The sequence below is a fragment of the Ptychodera flava genome, unplaced genomic scaffold (assembly GCF_041260155.1).
Source record: "Ptychodera flava strain L36383 unplaced genomic scaffold, AS_Pfla_20210202 Scaffold_34__1_contigs__length_2629520_pilon, whole genome shotgun sequence".
In the NCBI taxonomy this organism is placed as follows: Eukaryota; Metazoa; Hemichordata; class Enteropneusta; family Ptychoderidae; genus Ptychodera; species Ptychodera flava.
The window spans coordinates 1,198,264-1,218,218 of NW_027248356.1; the positions used below are offsets into that span (position 1 = coordinate 1,198,264).

A 19,955-nucleotide genomic window follows, 5' to 3' on the forward strand; every position below is an offset into this window, starting at 1 on the left:
GTTATCTAAAAATAATCCACTGAGACATGAAAGCTGCTGGTAGGTACCCTACATGAAGTGAGGGTGACCTCACGTACGTGGACAGTTGGCACTGACGTCACTCATTGACAGATTACTCATTGTAATAGCTACCGGAAACTGACGTCAGTGTTTTCCTGATATTTCAACATCTGTATAGAAAGAAATAGCCACATTTCAGGACGGAGACTCTTCAACACAGACTGGCACTTTCAAGATCTACAGACGGAGTCCAGCAGCTCTGAATGAGCGAATTAGGCGTGTGTGATATAGTTATTGGAACCAACACTGAAAGAACCGGTAGAATTTGAATGGTTGTTATATTTGATGACCAGTGGATCCATCCTCTACAGTGTACATGTAATTTATGTGCAGCTACATACCCTACCGGAACCGTAGGGATGTTGCGCAATACCCCTATCGGGACGTTTCCAGAAGGACTTTCCAGTGGGACTTTCGCAATACCGTTCCGGTTGCTTAGTAACTTGTGATGTCATGATTGAGATGAAACATTCTAGGTTTCATATCCATTTAATCCATAATATCGTAGGTATCGTTCCAGCGGCGGACTAAATCCTTCTTGTTTTTGTATTTCTAATGCCTGCTTGAAAATGTTCTGAATAAGTTCTGACCCGTTTCTGTTGTTGCGCCTTTTTCTTGTATTTGTGTAAGCAGCTGTTTATATTGCACATAATAATGTTTATATTTCTCTCGTCTCTTTGCTACACCTGTTTTCCCTTGTATCACATCAATAATAACACCTGGTATAGGAGTTAAAGCTAAAAGAACTGGAACTGTCGGAATTGCTGCTATTACAGCAGAACTTACAAGAATTCCTTAGTAATATTAAGAGCCATATCAATTCGACCCATTAATTTATAACTTCGTCGATATGCAGCACTTGTTCTTTCTATGTAATCAGCCAATTGTTCAACGCTTTCAACAACTGAGATGTGCATTTTTTACTGTATATGTAAGGGATGATAAAAAATAATTGTAGTAATATAGAAATACAATATGGCAGAAGGAGGAGAAGATATACCACTCCAGGATTTCGATGATGCAAATTTAAATGATGATGACGCTACTGCTGAAACATTCTTTATAGAAGATGATAATGCCCTTGCAGAAGTCGATCCTTACCGGGATAGCTCAAGCGCGCGGAGCCCGAAGGTGGATCGTGTGATTGGACAGAGAGTAGAACTTGAAATACTAATGGCTAAAGAATTCTTAGATGAGAATAATATTACTGATGAAGCAGCACGAAATGAATTAATTTTGTATGCTAAGATTAGGGATGGAAAGCTGTATTATAAAAACCTCAGGCTATCAAAAACTACAGGACGTGGATTTAGATCACTCGAGACAGTAAAAAGAGAAGAAGGAGGATATGAATTTGTAAGTAAAGTATACAGTTTGAGGGGGAGCAGCGCAGAGCCCGAATTTGTTAGTTCAACATTGTATTCTGAAGATGTGAAAAATGATAAAATACCGGCTGAGAAGATGACGCCAGAAGACATGGGTGTATACAAAGATGAACTGACATTCTTACGGCAAGATGCTTCTGGTAATGCAGACAAAATACAAGCTTTTGAAAATAAAATCGAACAATGGAACAATCTAAACCCTGAATATAGAGCTATTAATGATGAATTAAGGATTGCGAATATGCGTATTAGCGACCTTAACAATGAAAAAGTTAAAATAAGGCTAGAGAAAAGAGAAGTTGAAAAACAGTTAAAGGAAATTCCTGAAGATCACACCCAAGGAAAAGAAAAAGCCGAGAAACTACTAGCTGAACTCATAACAAGAGAAGCTAAAATTGACAATCGAATTGAATACGAATATGGTAAGATTAGCGGGGCACGTGAAAGTCTGGCTACGACTAGGTCTCTTCGTGATGTAATTTCCGATCCAGAATTGTCACTCAGGCTGAAGCTGACAGAGTTATTTAAACGAAATGGTATTACAATAGCTGCAATACTGACTGCCCTTGGAATGGCAATATCAACAATTGCCTTGGCTGTGACTAGAGGAGGAGGGGGAGGAGGAGCGGGAGCAGGAACTGGCGGGTCTGGTTCAGGTCCGCCCAAAGTATATACAAAAGCGAAAGAAAATTGTAAAGCAATTTGGCGAATGGTTAAAAACCTTGGCCGCAAAAAGTGCTGCTGCAATACCAGGTTTAATCGGTTCACTTGTCAGTTTTCTATTAAAAACAGCAGGATCGGTTGTCGGATTTGTTGGAGAACAGCTATGGATATTTTTAACTGGTTTAACATTAGTCATTATAAATAAAATTATGTACTAATATATGGCCGCGCATGTTTGGTGAAAAGAATATTGCAAAGTTTCTTTCTAAAAATAAAGACCTGTTTGGTTTCTCTGTCGAATTGGAATGGTGCAAACTTCGGCGGGTAAATCGCCATATCCTTCGAGCAAATCCAGGTGTCCGACTCAAAGATGATAATCTATATCATAACATTTTAGCTTTCATTAAAGAATGTCAAAAGACTAACTTCTTTAAGCGACTAGAATTCATAAACGTCTTTCAGGAGATTGACGTCGACGATGAAATGGAAGTCCAACATCTCCAAGAATATTGGGTTCTTCGATTGATTCGCGACACAGGCAATCGATTTATCTTTCAGGCAGACGGAAATATTTACGTAAAGATGTGATTTGAATTTTTTCTTCTAAGTCATTATATACACGAAGTGAAACTTAAGATGTGATTAATTTTCTTTTCAACTGTAATTTCTTTTTTTCTTCTACTATATACATTACACAAAAATGGGGTACGATAGATCATTATTACCGACTTTCAGCAACCGAATACCGAAGGGAACGAAGTCAGAAAGAACTCATCACGTGATTGCTCATAATCCAAGTGAGGCAGATCCAGGTCAGATGCTTATCATACGATGTCCAAAGTTAGAAAGCGGAGTAGTACTAGTTCCAGATACTTTCGACCTGGTTTTTGATCTCGAAGTAACAGGACATGAAGATAACCGAGTAGTACAAAATGTTGCAAAAAATTTGGTGGAGCGTATGGAACTCAAATTTGAGGGTCAGACACTTTTCAATTTGAATAAATATAACCTCATTGAATGTTATCGCGATCTCTTCAAACATAAAAAGGAGAGAACGAACATGACACTGTACGGAATTCAGAACGAAAATCTAAGAAAATTGAGAAGTGGCGCGGCCGATGCAAATGCCGACAGGCTTTCAAAATGGGACGATATTTTACTTTTCGACACATATAAAACAAAATATGCTATTCGTCTCACTCACCCCCTCATAACAGGCCATGGAGTTGCATATCCATCAGCGTTAGGGAGTCATATCGAATGGGAAATTACGCTTGCACCTGCCTCCCAATTACTTGTCAGTAATAATGTTGTTACAGCCAATTATAAATTAAAAAACATTCAAATGGAATACGAAACAATAACTGACCCCGAACTCGCGGGGTCAACTGCTGGTTATTACAACGGTGGAAAAAGTTACCTTTACGAGCATATACATTATTCTAGAATGATCCCATTCAAAGAATCGGACACGGTTATCAATGAAAATATAAATGTACCACGACGTAGCATTAGAGGTATCGCTATACTCTTCACTAAAAATCAGAATCAGACAGAACTGAACAGTGAACTTTTCTTTAACCCATCCATTGAATCTGTGTCTGTATCAATCGAAGGCATTGCAAATAAAGTGTACGCTCAGAAGATGATACCAAGACAATTTTGGAAAGAAACACGACGGTATTTTGCTGAAGATAAAGATTGGTGTGAAATTGATATAGATGAGGTCGATTATTTGAAGAATAAATTCTGTCTGTTTATCGATCTGCGTAGTTTTAAAGATATTGAGTTTCATGGAAATGGTCTTAAAGTAATGAACACAAAGGACGGAATTCAACTTGAAATTCTGAAGAAAGATACTTCAGTTAAGGGTGCCGACGACGCTCGCGATGATAATATATTTGCCCACGTTTATGTTATTAGCGATGCCCAGGTCACTGTTGAAAATAGTAGATTAAAGTCTTTACAATATTAAACCGTAACTCATTCCTATCGGCCGTGTTTCTGCCAGCCATTCGCCCGTGTTCAGATTATATAACTGCACACGTTTGATATCATTTGGCGCCATCATGATTTTACTACGCTTTTCACTACGGATTTCTCCAGCCTTTTTCCGTACAAACTGTACAAATTGTGCCGGCTCCGGCTTCTTCCCAGTTTCAAATAGATCTTTATAATCTTCAAAGTTCAAATGTTTTCTAACACAAACATCTTTAACCCCTTTATTTTTTTTCGTCTCGGAAACGGGAGTTCGAAAAGCATACACTTTCGAGCGTATGCCGACAAAATCAAGAATAGGTTCACCATTCAACTCATCTTTAAATTTACCTATCACTTTTTTATTAATCTTCGGAAAGTTGGGCCCACTCATCCCACTAGTATCGTAGATCGACTCCTTACCATTCTTTTCCACATCTTCCCGAACTATATCATTGAAAGTTACGTCCGGGGAGGGTATCGGCACACTGTAAACAAAACTGTCAGTATCCATGTAGGCTAATCGTATTCCAGGGAACCGTACGAAAGTAATTGTAATGCATCTCATACATTAGCAGCTTAGAAAGTTCCAGTACTGCGGCGCCGATGAAAACTGGTTTTACATATCTGTGCTCATCCGTTTTCAGTTCCAGTAGGGCACTGTCGCAGGAATCGCCATCCTCTTCGGAAGTTATGAAAGTTATATGTTTCGTCTTTGGATTATACTTCTGAATCTTTTTACGGCCACTATCCGTACCGTTCCAGTCCAAAACAAATTTAAAGTCTCTGTACTTTCGAACATCTTCTATTGTCTTACCGAACATTGCATTATTCATCAGCTTATAGAAATTCTTTTCAAAATCTGTCTTCCCGTTTGCCCTCATTTTAGTGTTAAAGTCGATATATTTCGCGAGACATGCCCTCTCATCGAAAGCAAGCACCCGATAAATCTTTTTCAATCTCATTCCCATTCGAAGATAGAATTCCAGCAACTTGTAGTGTAAGACGTATCTCTCTCTGTCCAACACACTTGTAATCAGTCGAGTGCCCTGCCTCGGAAATTCATAGTGATGCGGCGCTAATGGCAAATCGCTGTGTTCTTCATGTAATTCGACCGGATATTCTAAGTCTACTTCTAGAAAACTTGGTGGAAAGGTGGCGCCGGGTCCCCACGCCCCGCCAGCTCCGCCGGCTCCGCCTCGGCCCCATTCCTCCCACTCTTCCATCGTCATCCAATGAAGTCCGCCCGTAGGCATTGCCTGACTCATTGCCCAGCCGTAGAGATTGTTTGCATCGAGATATTTTATTTCGGTCACCGGCTTCTCTGGATCCCAGTTCCCGCCAGCTCCGTCAACATAAGCTGGATGATTTGTCTGTAAATAATGAATATTACACTGGCTGATGCCGCCTCTAATTCCTCTCTGTACGAAATTCATCTGCTCAGCATCTTGAATGAGCCCAAACTTATTACCTGTGTAAAGTAACATAGCATCCCATGTCAAGCCGGGCGCTGACATGTAATGGGCCGGATCTAACTTGTACGCTTCTAAACATGTGTCACGGAAATTTTCGAATATATTTGCAAGAAGTAGAACGTCAGTCTCACAATAGAATTCCATATAATCACGAATCGTCTTACATCCAACTTCGTCCCACACCTTCAATGCATGTTCGTAATCGGACTCTGAAATCCCCTCTTCCGTCAATTCGCTATAAAATTTACCCCTCTCCGGGAGCTCCTCCTCTCCCAGTCTGTCAACCGAGTCTAAATATTCGTATGGGAAGAAACCTTTCGCCCTTTGAATGTCCGGGTACGAAAGTGGTACCGTCCACCCATCCTCCGGCACAGTTTTTGCCAACTTCGCGAGCGACCCCATCATCAACTGAGCACTATCCATAAACTTTATAGAAAAGAAACGTTTCTTTATCTCCCTCTTCCCATCAACAACAATTGAGGCACTAAAAATAAATGTTTTCGAGAGACCCATAATTCCTCCATTGCTCGTCTTAGCTATGATTTTAGGCTCTGGTCCGGTACCCCCATCATCTCCTTCGGTAACGATTTCATGTAATTCTTTCAAAATAAAAGAACCATCGTATCCCTTGAGGTTGTGAAAGTAGATAGGAATGGTTCTCGACGGCCGGCATCCCTCGCAATAAAAAGTCGCCTCCTCCTTCACTACTCGGTATCCTGCCGGCTCTCCACATGCAATACAGACTGGATCGTTGTAATTAGAAGGATCTTTCATCGGTATTATTTTCCAATAATACGATTTCGAATAATACTCGGCCCGTTTTTTCATATCCTTTAGAAATTCTGTATACACAGGAGAGACCTGTGAATGTTCTTTTACCTGTGAATGTTCTTTTACCATAAACTTTGAAAGACAAATTGGAATATGTCGACCGGTCCCCTTCTCAATAATTGCCTCAGTATCTGCATAGACGACGTAGGGGGAAAGGACCTTCTTCCGATGTCCTTCGAATTGACATATTTCTTAGGAAAATCTGGCTGGGCGTCGTCTGTTCCACAGTATACCTGATGTTTTTCTAATTCTTCTGTTGACTTAAAACCTCTTTTACAAACCGGGCAAATACACTTCCGTCTGTGCTCATTCTTACGATTAGTATGAGAATTAAGAAGACGATTTAACGAAGTAATTGGCACGAAGTGACCCCCGCCCTCCCCACCAACTATCAGTAATATATTTGCTACCCGATCCGCTCCCGGAACGGGTCCCGCTCCCCCCTCGGCTCCGCTATATAACACAGTTATGTCTGACGGGTCGGGATCGGACTCGTGGATCTGAAACACTTGAAGTTTCGTGCTCGGATTTTGCTGCTCGAAGCGCCTGAACACAGTCAGATCAGCGGGCGTGGGCGTGGGTATTCCCTCCCAACAGTAGTCAGCAATAAATTTGTAAAACGTATTCCATTTTCTCCTTACCTGGCCACCCCTCTTTTTGCGAAACTCGGGATCGCTCAACTTTATACTTGCTACGACGGCATACTGAAAACAATTCTCGACCCCCACCGGTAGAATAAGATCGCTAACACAATGCTTATTTTTTAACCATCCGGGAAGTTGGACTGCGCCAGCCCCGAGTAAAACTTCTACTAGAATTACTTCAAAATTAAGTATCTCCTCGAGAACGAGACCAGAACCCTCAACAGCTTCAATTGTATCAAGCATACGATCGTAGCGATCTATTAATTGTTGCCCCACATCCGACCCTCCTACATCTTTTGTGTATGTATCTTTTAATTTAACAGGCAATGTACGATTTTGTGTATTACCAGTTTTCGGATCCGATAATTTGACTTCCATTTCAGTATAAACAGAGTACATCTTTCTTTCTTTGGCCATACCTTCAATATCCACCAGCTCCCCGATATCCTCGACTCGATTGACTTCAGGAAATTCTTTTCGTAAAACTGCTCCCTTGAATGCTGTATGTAATCGACGGGCCATCTTTATGATATATACTATCCTAAAAATTTTTAAAATGAAAAATAATTATTCTATGATAGGTCATCAAAATCCACTATAATATTTTTGTCAGCATTTATTTGTTTATATATCTCACCTAATCTTTCTAAGTCGACTAGTTCTTCCGCATCTTGAATTTCTGGTTTATTAGGCGCAGCACAAAATAACCTCTCAACAGTGAAAGAAAGGCCACGCTTACTTAATCGCGGTTTAAATGCTAAGAATTCTATCTTACTACCTTTCCTGATATTACGAGGTACAATAGCAGGATTTTCTCGGACTGGCAATGGGCTCACTGTTTTAAAAGCACAGTCAATTTCTTGAACCATATCAATACATGTAGCGAAATCATGAGGCCCTCTTTTAAACCGAAATTTAAAATACGCCACTGGCTCGCTCCCTCGCTTCTGATACACTTTAGATGGATTGTAAAATCTGCAGGTATTCCCTTCGGTGACGGTTCCGATAGTATTCTTGGAGTGAGCGGCCAGGCTTGCAGCATAACTTTTAGCAGTGCTTGCATCGAAACTTTCACCTAGGGTACGGAATATTATTAAATCAGTAAACTTTTGAAGACTCGGTTGCCAACGGACACACATTTCATCGCATGTAGCAGGATCTTTAGAACCGTACTTAGGTCCGATGGGGAAAACTACTTCTAGCTCACTGTCTACGTATATGAAAGGATCTACCAAATATTCACCAAATATGAGTTTGCCGTCACTGATTTGAATATTCTCTTCTCCGGTTTCAAGTATTTTTATTGCAGTTGAAATAGAAAGGATTGTCATTGTCTTATCGTATATATCTTAATAAAAATAATTTAAAAAAAATTTTTTCTATGATATAGTATCACCAAAATGTCATACATATTCATAAATGGACCAACTGGAAGTGGTAAGAGTTACGATGCAGTAAATTTGGCGGAGACTCACGTACCAGAATTTGACACTAGTTTTTCCAGCAACATTGCCGACTTTTATAATGGGCGCCACGTTTCGATTGCCGATTTTCAGAAACAGTTTATAGAACATACTCTTAGTTTACAATATCAGGCTTGGGTGGAGGGGGGGGAGGTGGGAGGGGTACCCCTCCCTTCGGAACGCTACATTATTTGTGACTCTTCCATAATTCAACATCTAACTTTTTCTCGAATCCGAGGCGTGGCAGCGGAAGAAAAAAAGATTGTTTCTAGAGCATTTGACCATTTACACAGTTTCATTATCATATTCAAAGATATGCCCTGGGATTATTGCAGGCGGAATGTGTTGACTCGAGCCAGACAATATGAAATAGCCGCCTTAGAAGAACTAGAAGAGATTCACAACAAGTTCAAACAGACTTTCTTAGAAATTTGCCACGACTACAGGCTTCCATGTTTGGTAATTCGGAACGCTCTTACGCCTGCCCTTCTCAAGAATATACTTAATCCAACAATTGATACCGAGACAGTCGGACCAGTAGAATTTCCACGAGCTTTTGACTTTGGAATTGCATGGAGCGGCCCGTCACACGCAGCGATAGCGGCAGCCAGGGATTTTTAATAGACGGTTTCAGCGAGGAGGAACTTGAAAAAGCGTACTTCCCACCTAATCAAGAACAACTAGAACAACCTCGAGTCTCACTCAAGAACCTACACAAACTTCTTAATGCTTGTGAAACAGTGTGTGCTTATAATGCTCCGTTTGACTTACAGGCACTTGATATGATGCCGAAGGAACCTACGTTCTGTAAGGGCTTTGAAGTTACTTGTCTATGGTTCATGTCAGTTGTGTATATTATACTTCAACCAGAACTTATAGATAAAGCTGAAAAAGGGGGACTCGAAAGAACGGACTATGGCAACATGAGAAGTCGCTTTGAAGATCTTGCAAACTTAATATGTGCCTCCGGATCCGGATCCTCCCCCTCCCCTGTACCACCTCATCCACATACTGCCGAAAAAGATGCAATAAGTGAACATTACTTACGACAGTACATGATAAATACTTGGCCAGGTGGGGGGTGGAAGCGAGGTGGTAAACTGACACTTTCGGCTTTCAAGAAATTAAGACTTCGTCCATGGTACTTATTGAATAACTTTCGTAAATACTTGCGTTAGTACTTACGTAGTACTTACGTTAGTACTTGACAAGTACCAGCACAGGAACTTACGAAGTACTCCTTCGGAACGTTACGAAGTTCTAATAACATTTTCCTCTGGCTCCCAACTATTGAAACTTTCTGGATAACCTTTCCATTTTATCAGATAATATTTCTTTCCTCTAATTTTTTTCGTCTTCAAAATTCGTTCTACTCTGTACAGCTCGTCGGCTCCCCGTTCCGAAAGGGCGCTCTGAAGTTCATCGGAGTAGAAAGTGCCGAGTATTTCCTCTCCGTTCAGATCTTTTATTTTGTAAACTGGTGGCGTTCCCAGTCCAGCTGCTTACACAACTTTTGAAACTACGAAAATCTCCTCTGTCCAATTTGGTAAATATCCTTTCTTAAAAGTGGTCTTGTATTTTGTAATTCGAACCCGTTCTCCCGGCTTGAATTCAGGGTTAACTCCCCCGGCTGCCAACTCAGGACCGAATAGTGTATAAAATGCCTGCCAATCGTTCTCCTCTGTTACGTCCCTGGGTTTCATTTTGATACTTCCGTGTACGGTGTTATTGTAATTCTCAAGAAGTTCTGGTAGAATGGGGAGCCAGGAACGTGTCTGTTTATATGTAAAGTATTTCCACATCATCGTCTTAAGAGTCCGATTAAAACGTTCAACGACGCTAGCTTTTTTGTCACTGTAGGTGTGAAACCAATGAATGGAAGACTCCTGGAGCCACCCCTGCATTTTTCGGTTAGTAAATTCCCGCCCCTCATCTGTCTGAAGTTTGTCGGGCCTTCTCCCGGATTTCTTAATCACGTCTTGTAGCGCCTGTAACGTATCATCAGCCGTTTTTGACTGTATCGGTCTGGCCCATGCGTATTTACTGAGTACATCGATTACTGTTAGCATGTATCGAATGTTATGATTCTCTTTTGCGAACGGGGGAGGGAATTCCACGAGGTCAGCCTGCCAAAACTCGTCCACCGATGTTACGAAAATGCGCCGGCCGCCCGAACCACCCCCGCGAGTACGAGGTACCGGTTTATGTAGATTATAAGTTAGCTGAGTTTTTAACCAGTCCTGTACCTCTTTCTTAGTGACGTGGAGTCCGCTGGCCCGTGCTGCGTCATATAATTTTGTACACCTCCAAATCCAGTTTTCGGGTTGTAATATAATTCTCTAAGAGTTCCTTCGGGATTTCCTTCAGCTTCCATAATTGCTATATTATACGAAAAATTTTATGCCGTACGAATGCCGTAAACGAAATACTAGTTTACTGAATGGTATCCTTTTCAATTGCTTGATTAGGCCCACGGCTTCCCGTTCTGACACCTCCATTCCATATTCTTTTATAATAGTTTTGTTGTCTATCTTGTTCGGTGTGTAAAATAGTACTAACATCTTTATGTTTTCCTGAATGGTTTACTAATACTAGTATATTGTTGAGTCAGAACCCAGACAGATAGTCCGTAGTGTCTTGCGCTAAAACCAAGTTGGACTAAAACATCACTGCGCTTCTTCATATCTTTGGACCAGGAGCAGTCGTCGAGTACTATTAAAGTGTTCGTGCTGACCCATTGGTCCCGTACGTAGGTTAGTGTATCACTCACAGCATCGGGTCCGACCGGAAACACGAATACGTTGTCATCGGTCGAAAATGAATCTTTTATTATACGTTTTATTAATCATGAATGTTGGGCAAATGAATATCACATATTCGAATTTCCTTAAGTACGGACCAGTGAGGAGATCCATTACATATTCTGTTTTGCCAGAATATGTCGGTCCAGTTATAATCATGTTGAATGGCGGGTCTATGTATATTGACATTTCCTCTGGATCTATATACTGTAAATTAATGAACTGATTCTCTCTTCTAGTTCTTTTAAGGTACTGGCTCGAGTTTTTGAAACATAATTTCCAGTCACATCGACAGCATCTGAATGAACTATATATTTAGTGACTTTATTCCAGTACCTACAATAGTAATGAATATTGCTAAAGATAACAAACCAATTTTGCCGAATTCGTGAATAGGGTCTGCAGATGCTGCCCGTTCCGAAGGCGGGGGAGGTGAGGGGAGGGAGGACCCCCGACTCGTATCAGTCGCTCCGGGCTCGTCCTGTCACTTCACGGATCCGGACCCCCTCCTTCCATCTCATGTATAGCACTTTCTCGAACTTCCGTGTTTATATCACCATTCACCCCGAACACCATAGATTCTGTTGCGTATTGCAATTCATTATTATAACCTGAGATTGCCGGGCCCGAAAGATGACCATCTCAGACGGTAAGAGAAGTAAATTTGGTGAGACTGCCATATCAAGTTTGACACCAGTATTCATTATTGTGTCTTGATATCGCCTATAACTGATTACTTTGTCGGTATTGCGAATTTCATCTTCGAGGAGAACGCCGAATTCTTTTCGGACTTGCTCTGCACTGCCAGTATCGCCCACTATGGTACTGCGAATATTTGCTTGTGCGCCGAGTATGCAATAAACGTAGGCTTCAAGGCTTTCATTGAGGCGGGCTAGGCCAGCCTTTGTTAGTCCCGAGTCTCCCTTCAGAGGAATGAAACTATTATATTGCCCCTCCGATCCATCATTTCGGAAGAAATAATAGTGTGGTCGTTCTTTGTCGGACAGTACATGTTTTTTCTTTCCAAAAATTGTATGTGTATAGAAAACGCCTCCGTCGGCGGAGAGGAAAAAGTCGTGTCCATTGTATACAGCGGCAGGCTGTCGAACGGGCCCACGATTAGTGTAATATTCATAACCATAACCAAGACCCTTATTTTGGCCTTTTCGATAACGAAAGTCGGACTTCGTTGGACTTATATTTCCAAATTCTGTACATAGAAGTTCATATTGGACGAGATTGTATGGATTGTCGCCCGCTTTGAAGGTGGGGAGGGGGTCGTCTGGAAGTGCAACGCCCATTTCATGAAGGATCCTACGTATTGTAAAATATACATGGAAACGGCAGAATGATCGTATTTGCGGAGGAAATTTCTTATCGACGAGATGGGCGAATGATATACCGCAACCAGTAGTGCTACACCATACAGCGAAATTCAGTTGCTGGTCCCAATATTTCATATGCGGGCTGCCCAGCCAGACATTACTTTCTTTAGCTGATCGATGAGTGATTACATTATCTTTAAATATATCCCGAGGATGAAAAGTAAATTTTTCTGTCGGCGTTACATATATTTCTAAGTCCATGAGAATAGGTTTTATTCCTCCATTCGGTTTGGAAGGAATATCAGCATGCTGTACTGTCGGTACGCTCGTCTTATTCAATTGAAAAGCAACTGGGAATAAGTCTGTACTCATTATTCGTGTTTCTATATACATATAGATTTAAATGGAGGAGAATTTTCCCGGAATCCCTGTCGGTACGTTAGGGGTACTAACATTCCAGACTATGTTAATACTTTATTTCGGATTCAGGTTTAAACGAATTTTTTATTTTTTACTAAGAATAGATAACATACTGCAAACAATGGAGAATTTAATAAAGTCATCGGCAGCGGCAAATACGACAGTGCCCTATCTGAACGGTTCTGAAGGGCCAACCTCAGCGTCGGACGCTCAATCCATAATAGAGACAAAACGTGAAAAAATACTCTGTGTCATCGCAAGTGGTCAAAGTAAGTTATTTTTGGTAAGGAGTTTACAGTTAGAGAAGTGGAAAGGTGGAACGATGAATCCATAACACGAGTCTTTAAAGTCTATGAAGCGAAATACAGTTCTCTTATAAGTGATACCATCACTCAAAGTTTCATAGATCTAGGAGCCCGGCAATAAGTCAGGTAGTTCCAATCGATGATCGAGATAACTATGCCACTGATCTTAAAAAGGATTTTATTCTAAACAGTGAAATAAAACGATTATCAGGACGGATAGCCTACACGTGGGGACCCCTACTTGCTCTAGTTTCCACCGGTTTAATTACGGGTAAACATTTAAATTTTAAAAAAATCGGGTTTAATATAGTACCTGAAATAAATGGATTCAACTTCGCAAACGGTTCCGACTCAGCAAACGGAAACGACGACGGGGCCCACACCGCAAACGGAAACGACTCCGGCTACGCCACAGCGCAACATAGAGAAAGTGACGTTACCGACGAAGCATCCAGGGAGAGTTGCTGCTGGCAAGAAATTAGTGGAATGGAACAGGGAAAACAAGTGGAAGAAACGCCAAGCAATGGAGGGGGAGGGGAGTGATGCGGTAGCGAGTCCCTTTCGAGACCCCTCACGGAACGGTTCCGGGGGGAGGGTACCGCCACAACAGTGTGATAGCTCACGCGATAATAAATGGTATAATAAATGTTATCTTGTTTTAGGAATTGTGGGAGTTTCATTGACTGCATTAGGGCTATATTGGGGGCGTGCTCGGCATAATTGTCCCGTTCGGAAAGATCCTCCCCAGAAAGCGGAAAAAACAGAGCCCGTAGCAGCTCCCTCCAGAACAGTTCCGACAGGGGTGCCGAGGGGAGGGGAGGGGGGACCCAGCTCCTCTACATTGTATGAGATGGATTAACTCCGTAATTATTTTATTTTTTATTTTATATACTAGTCAGCAATCATGGATACTAAAACAGTTGTAAACACAATGTACGATGGTATTGTAATCGCAGGACTTGCGATGGGATATCTTATGATCTCCAGCAAATTTCTGAAAATAGAGGTTGGCGATCCAAGTCGACCAAATTTAATTCGATTGGCAAAATTAGGCGGTGCGACTGCTGCCGCTGTTGCGACCAAAGATCTTCTTGAACAGAAAAATATTATTCCTGCAGAACCTTATACTTTGTAATGGACACCTTCGGAATGGAGAGTCGAATAATAATAATAATAATAATAATAATAATAATAATAATAATATTCATCGAACACTTATACTTAGTAATATATACATACAACGTACAACGATGATCATTTGGATTGTAAGCGAAACGGGCGAACCGGTTACTGTTAATTTTAACCCTTGCATAGATATGGCACAGTTTACTAAAATAAGACTTTTACAGTGTTCACTTTTTAATTCATGGCATAACATAACGAGGGCGAATAATGTACTAAAATATCAAGAAGGAAACGACCCAAAAAATAAGACAACAAAATCAATACGTCCGGGTAACTACAATATTGATACGTTAAACAAAGCAATCGGGTTGAAGCAAAAAATTAATTTTGAAAAAAATCTACCGTCAGGCCATGTTTATCTAACACTGGCTGAAGATGTTAAAGTCTATTTCAATGCCACAGGTAGCTTCGCCAACGTAGTTGGTTTTTCAGATAAACCTGAGGACAACCCAGTTATAAAAAGTACTATTAGTCCGAAGAGAGTGGATTTCTTAACAGTCACTAAATATATAGTTCATTCAGATGTAGTCGATGTTACTGGAAATTATGTTTCATTTGGTTCGGGTGAATACATACAGGGGAAAGTATCGAACTGTTTACAAATACTTCCCATCCGGGATACGAGAGAAATAAGTGAAAAGGTTACTTACGATTTTAAAGACGGAGCAATTTCTATACCATTGAGAAAAGGGGGAGATTACATGAATTCAATTCGTATCTGGATAACGGATCAGGATGGAAACATGATCAATTTCAATAACTTTCCAATTGACTTTTGTATTGAATTATTGTAGTCGTTCCGCCTACCGGTGTAACATAAACCATCCCACGACCAATCCTCCAGCAATATAGATCATCTCATATTTTTTTTGCTCTTGACTTGGCTGATAATAATCTGAGAATTGAACTGCTTTGCTTTGCACCGCTTCTGCTTCTTCCAAGATTTCTGCATCTGTATCTCTTAATTCAGCCGCAGCATGCGCGTCCTTTGCCCGATTTTCTCTTTCCCAGTCAGCCTGTAGTAATCTTTTTTCTGACCAGACGTTGCGATCATGTTCAAATTTTTCTAATGCTTTATCATGTCGGACTTTCTCTTCAATAAGAGCGTCACCATTCCCGGAAAGCTTTTGTCCGATAATATTTCCACCTGTGAATGCTGTTGCATTTAATACAGCACCAAGAACTGTCATTCCTATAGCTGAAGCCATGGTTGTGTATATTACAAGGTATTATTTTAATTTTCACTGTATATAGTATAATTATGTCTGATCCAAGTGGCTTCGGTCTAGGTACAATTCATGTACAAAATCTTGAGCTTGAAGATTTAAGTGATGTTAAAATTAACAATAATACTAAGATAGCAGGTAATCATAATAAGGATTATGTCTTTCGTTATAAAGACCGCGAGAAACATTTCGTGTTATCGCCAGCGACAGCACAGAAAACACATACATTCTGTAGAATTTTCTGAACTTAAAGACGTCAATGAAAACTGTAATTGACGCTACAAAGGCTTCGAATGATCCTACTCCTTTTGCACTGACGTGGGATTCGGTTAGTCAGAAATTCAGACCTTATAATGTACCACGTAACATCTTGGATATCTTGGATAGTGAAATTGCGGGTGGAGTTGCTGAACTGCCAGGAACTCCAAATGTTATTTATTTCGATAGCAATGTTAACAAGTACAAGTTGTTAGATTTTCGTAGTTGGCTTACTCCTACGAATCCATACATTGCACTTCTTGGTATACCGATTCACCTTAAAATTAGTCCTCTTAATACAATAATGAAGGCAGATAATACACTAAGAAGGTGGATAAACGAGGGGGAGAATTATTGCTCGTATACAGCTAGCGGAGTTCCAGTAAGATTATTTTGGGACACAACTTTAAAGAAACTGGGTCTTAAAGTGTCGGTGATGAGGCAGCTGAATTAACTTTACAGACAGTAAATCAACAGATGACAGACAATATGAAAATACTTCAACATGGTACAGTTCTCATTAGATGTGTAAAGTTAGCTACTGGAGATGAATTTGACGATTTGGTTGGATATTATGCTATGAAAACAGATAACAGAACAACTTGTGATATTATCATAAGTATTGATAAAGATCGCAATGAAATGAGTATTGAATGTTTTGTTGGTGGGAATAGAGTAGAGAACGACTTAGGAACTACATTTGTACGTAGAGATAAAAGAGTGAACACTTTAGATATCAGTACCATTCATCTGAAACGTCTCATTTTGTTTGAAGTAATGGTCTTCCGACATATTTTAAGTTCAGAGGAAATTACTAAAATTTTATCTATCGGGTGAACAAGTTCGCACCGATAGGTAGCCCGTTCCGTCTCCACGGTTACCGCATATTGGAGCAGTTCTGGGGAATTATTTTTAGTATAGTATATATTGATGTTAGGTGCAGTCATAGCTAGCGCTGACTCAGGAACTCCCTCTTTACGCGCATGTGTGTAAGAGGGAGTTCCCTGTGTTAAAAAACAAGATGTTTTGTAGGAAAAACAAGATGTTTTGTAGAAAAACAAGATTCATCCCAAAGACCAAGTATTTCTTACTACTTCGATATATTTAAAAAGTATTTTAAAATCACAAAAAAATAATTTAAAAGGACATATTTCTCATCAAATTTTTAATCAAATTTTTCCCACTTCACATATGGGGAGGGGATGATGTTAGCGATGTGGCATTGTAAATAGGTGGGTGACACCATATTGAACCAAAATCTCAAAGAAGTCCTAAAGGATTCTCCATCTCCAGCATTTGGCATTGATCCTCAAAATAATGTTATTTTAAGGCACTTTTACAAATATAAAATCACAATTGACTGGAAACAAGAGCACCCATCTTTGTTTTGATCATGAAAAACTCCTAAGGGACTGGACACAAATTACAGGGGGGGGGGTGGGCCGGTGTTTTTTGGGGGTGGGTCGCCATTTTTCGCGCAAGCATTTTTGAAGGGTCATAAAATTTTGTGCAAGCCTATGGGGGAGGGTCACCTTTTTTCATGCATCAAAGCTGAAATTGCATGTGCACGTTATGGAATACTGAAAAAAGAAAAAATACCTCCTGGCACTTTCATTTTCTGCCATTACCATTTTCGGCGCGCCCTTCGGGCGCAAATTTCAGGTATAATAAACAATGTATTGATGATCCAAGCAGCCACATTGATTTAAGTTGTCATGATTTCTACTTATTCAACACTATTGTGCATAACTGTCCCCTATAATGACTCTTTCAATAACAATTTGGGAGATTACTTATTTGACATCATTCTCCCATTGACAATACATTGGGTATAGGTCGGTGTCAAACGTTCATGTCGCTGTATGTACATTTTTTAATTTTTGAGGACATTGACAGAATACAAACTGTTCAGAATAGTGCATAGTGTCATCAATAACAACTGGAAGCTTCAGGTCGAACGTACAACTTTTGAATAACAATTTAGGATCAGATAACCTATGAGTTATTTGTAGTTTCCTCATAGCATAGTGAATCAATATTTTGGTGAAATTCCAAAATCAAATTTCTTGCACAACCATGGACTTGAAACCACTCTAGTCTAATCATGAATATTAATACTAATAATTAGGTGTACATAAATGCACAGGTTTACCAAGTTTTGTATTGGAAAAAAATTATTCATAATTTCATCATAGACTGCCATGTATAGTGAATGGACATTTCAGTGAAATTCCAAAATCAAATTTCTTGCACACCCATTGACTTGAAACTACTCTAGTCTAATCATGAACATTAATACCAATAATCAAGTGTACATAAATGCACAGATTTTCCTATTTTTGTATTGGAAAAAAATTATTCATAGTTTCATCATAGACTGCCATGTATAGTAAATCGACATTTAAGTGATATGCCAAAATCAAATTTCTTGCACAACCATTGACTTGAAACCACTCTAGTCTAATCATGAACATTAGTACCAATAATATATTGAGTGTACATAAATGCACAGATTTACCTATTTTTGTATTGGAAAAAATTATTCATAGTTTCATCATAGACTGCCATGTATAGTAAATCGACATTTAAGTGATATGCCAAAATCAAATTTCTTGCACAACCATTGACTTGAAACCACTCTAGTCTAATCATGAACATTAGTACCAATAATTGAGTGTACATAAATGCACAGATTTACCTATTTTTGTATTGCAAAAAAATTATTCATAGCGTTTCACCATAGACTGCCATGTATAGTGAATCAACATTTCGGTGAAATTCCAAAATCAAATTTCTTGCACACACATGGACTCTAGTCTAATCAAGAACATAAATATCAATAATCAAGCATACATAAATACACAGATTTGCCAAGTTTTGTATTTAAAAAAAATTCTTCATAGTTTCTACAATGTATAATGGATCCACATTTCATGCGAAATTCCAAAAGCAAAGTTATTGTACACAGATGCACGTGTTACCACCCTCTTCTAATCAAGCACAATTATGTCAATTATTCAGGGTCATATATACACAAATAGTGCATATTTTTAATTCTGAAATTTTTTTTTTACAGTTTTGTCATAGACTCCCATGTATAGTTTTGTCATAGACTCCCATGTATAGTGGATCAACATTTTGACAGAAATTCCAAAATCAAATATCTTGTTCACATGTGCACTTGTAAACAACCCATGCTAATCAAGTATATCTATATCAGTTATTAAACATCTGTATATGAACAGATATAGCTAGTTTTATACTGGAAAATACACGTTCGTAGTTTTCTTATAGTCGACTACATGTATAGTGAATCAACATTATCAATAAAATTTAAAAATTACATTTTTTGTACAGGCATGCACTTTTTACCTGCCACTTCAAGCAAAGTACATTTACATGAATAACACACATATGATTTGATATTTTTTGGACAACACGTTATAACGGCCACATTTTGCCTTCCTTTCGGGAGGGCGACTTAAAAAGTATAGCAAGTCAGAAGAGGGTCTTTAACACATTGCGGGTTTTTTGGGGGGTATTGAGTAACAGGGGAGGGTCACTTATTTTCATGCACGGATAAGGGGGAGGGTCACTAATTTTTGTGCATGAACTTTTGAAGGGTCACTATTTTTTACGCAGCGGTTTTTCGAAAAACACCGGCCCACCCCCCCCCCTGTAATTTATGTCCAGTCCCTAACAAATACAAAAGTTCATTGAAACACCGTCTTTGACAATGTTTTGTGTTTTGATATGTTTGGAAAGCAAAATGTTTTTCAAATAACCATTGGCTATTGATATGTTTTGAAAATATATAATTGTACAATCGTGACCAGTTACTAACAACCTGAAGAACCTCTACCACAAGTATTTTTGAGGGGCTCTATTTTGGTAATGTCAATGAATTGGCTAAGATAAGGCTTCTGTTCTTGCCTAC

At 39.6% G+C, this 19,955-nt stretch overlaps 1 protein-coding gene across 1 annotated transcript in view; it reads left to right on the plus strand.

Moving 5' to 3' along the window:
- Positions 1 to 19,955, plus strand: part of LOC139127640 (serine/threonine-protein phosphatase 6 regulatory ankyrin repeat subunit C-like) — a 279,840-nt gene that overhangs the window by 54,337 nt on the left and 205,548 nt on the right. The gene's annotated exons all lie outside the window — the stretch shown is intronic.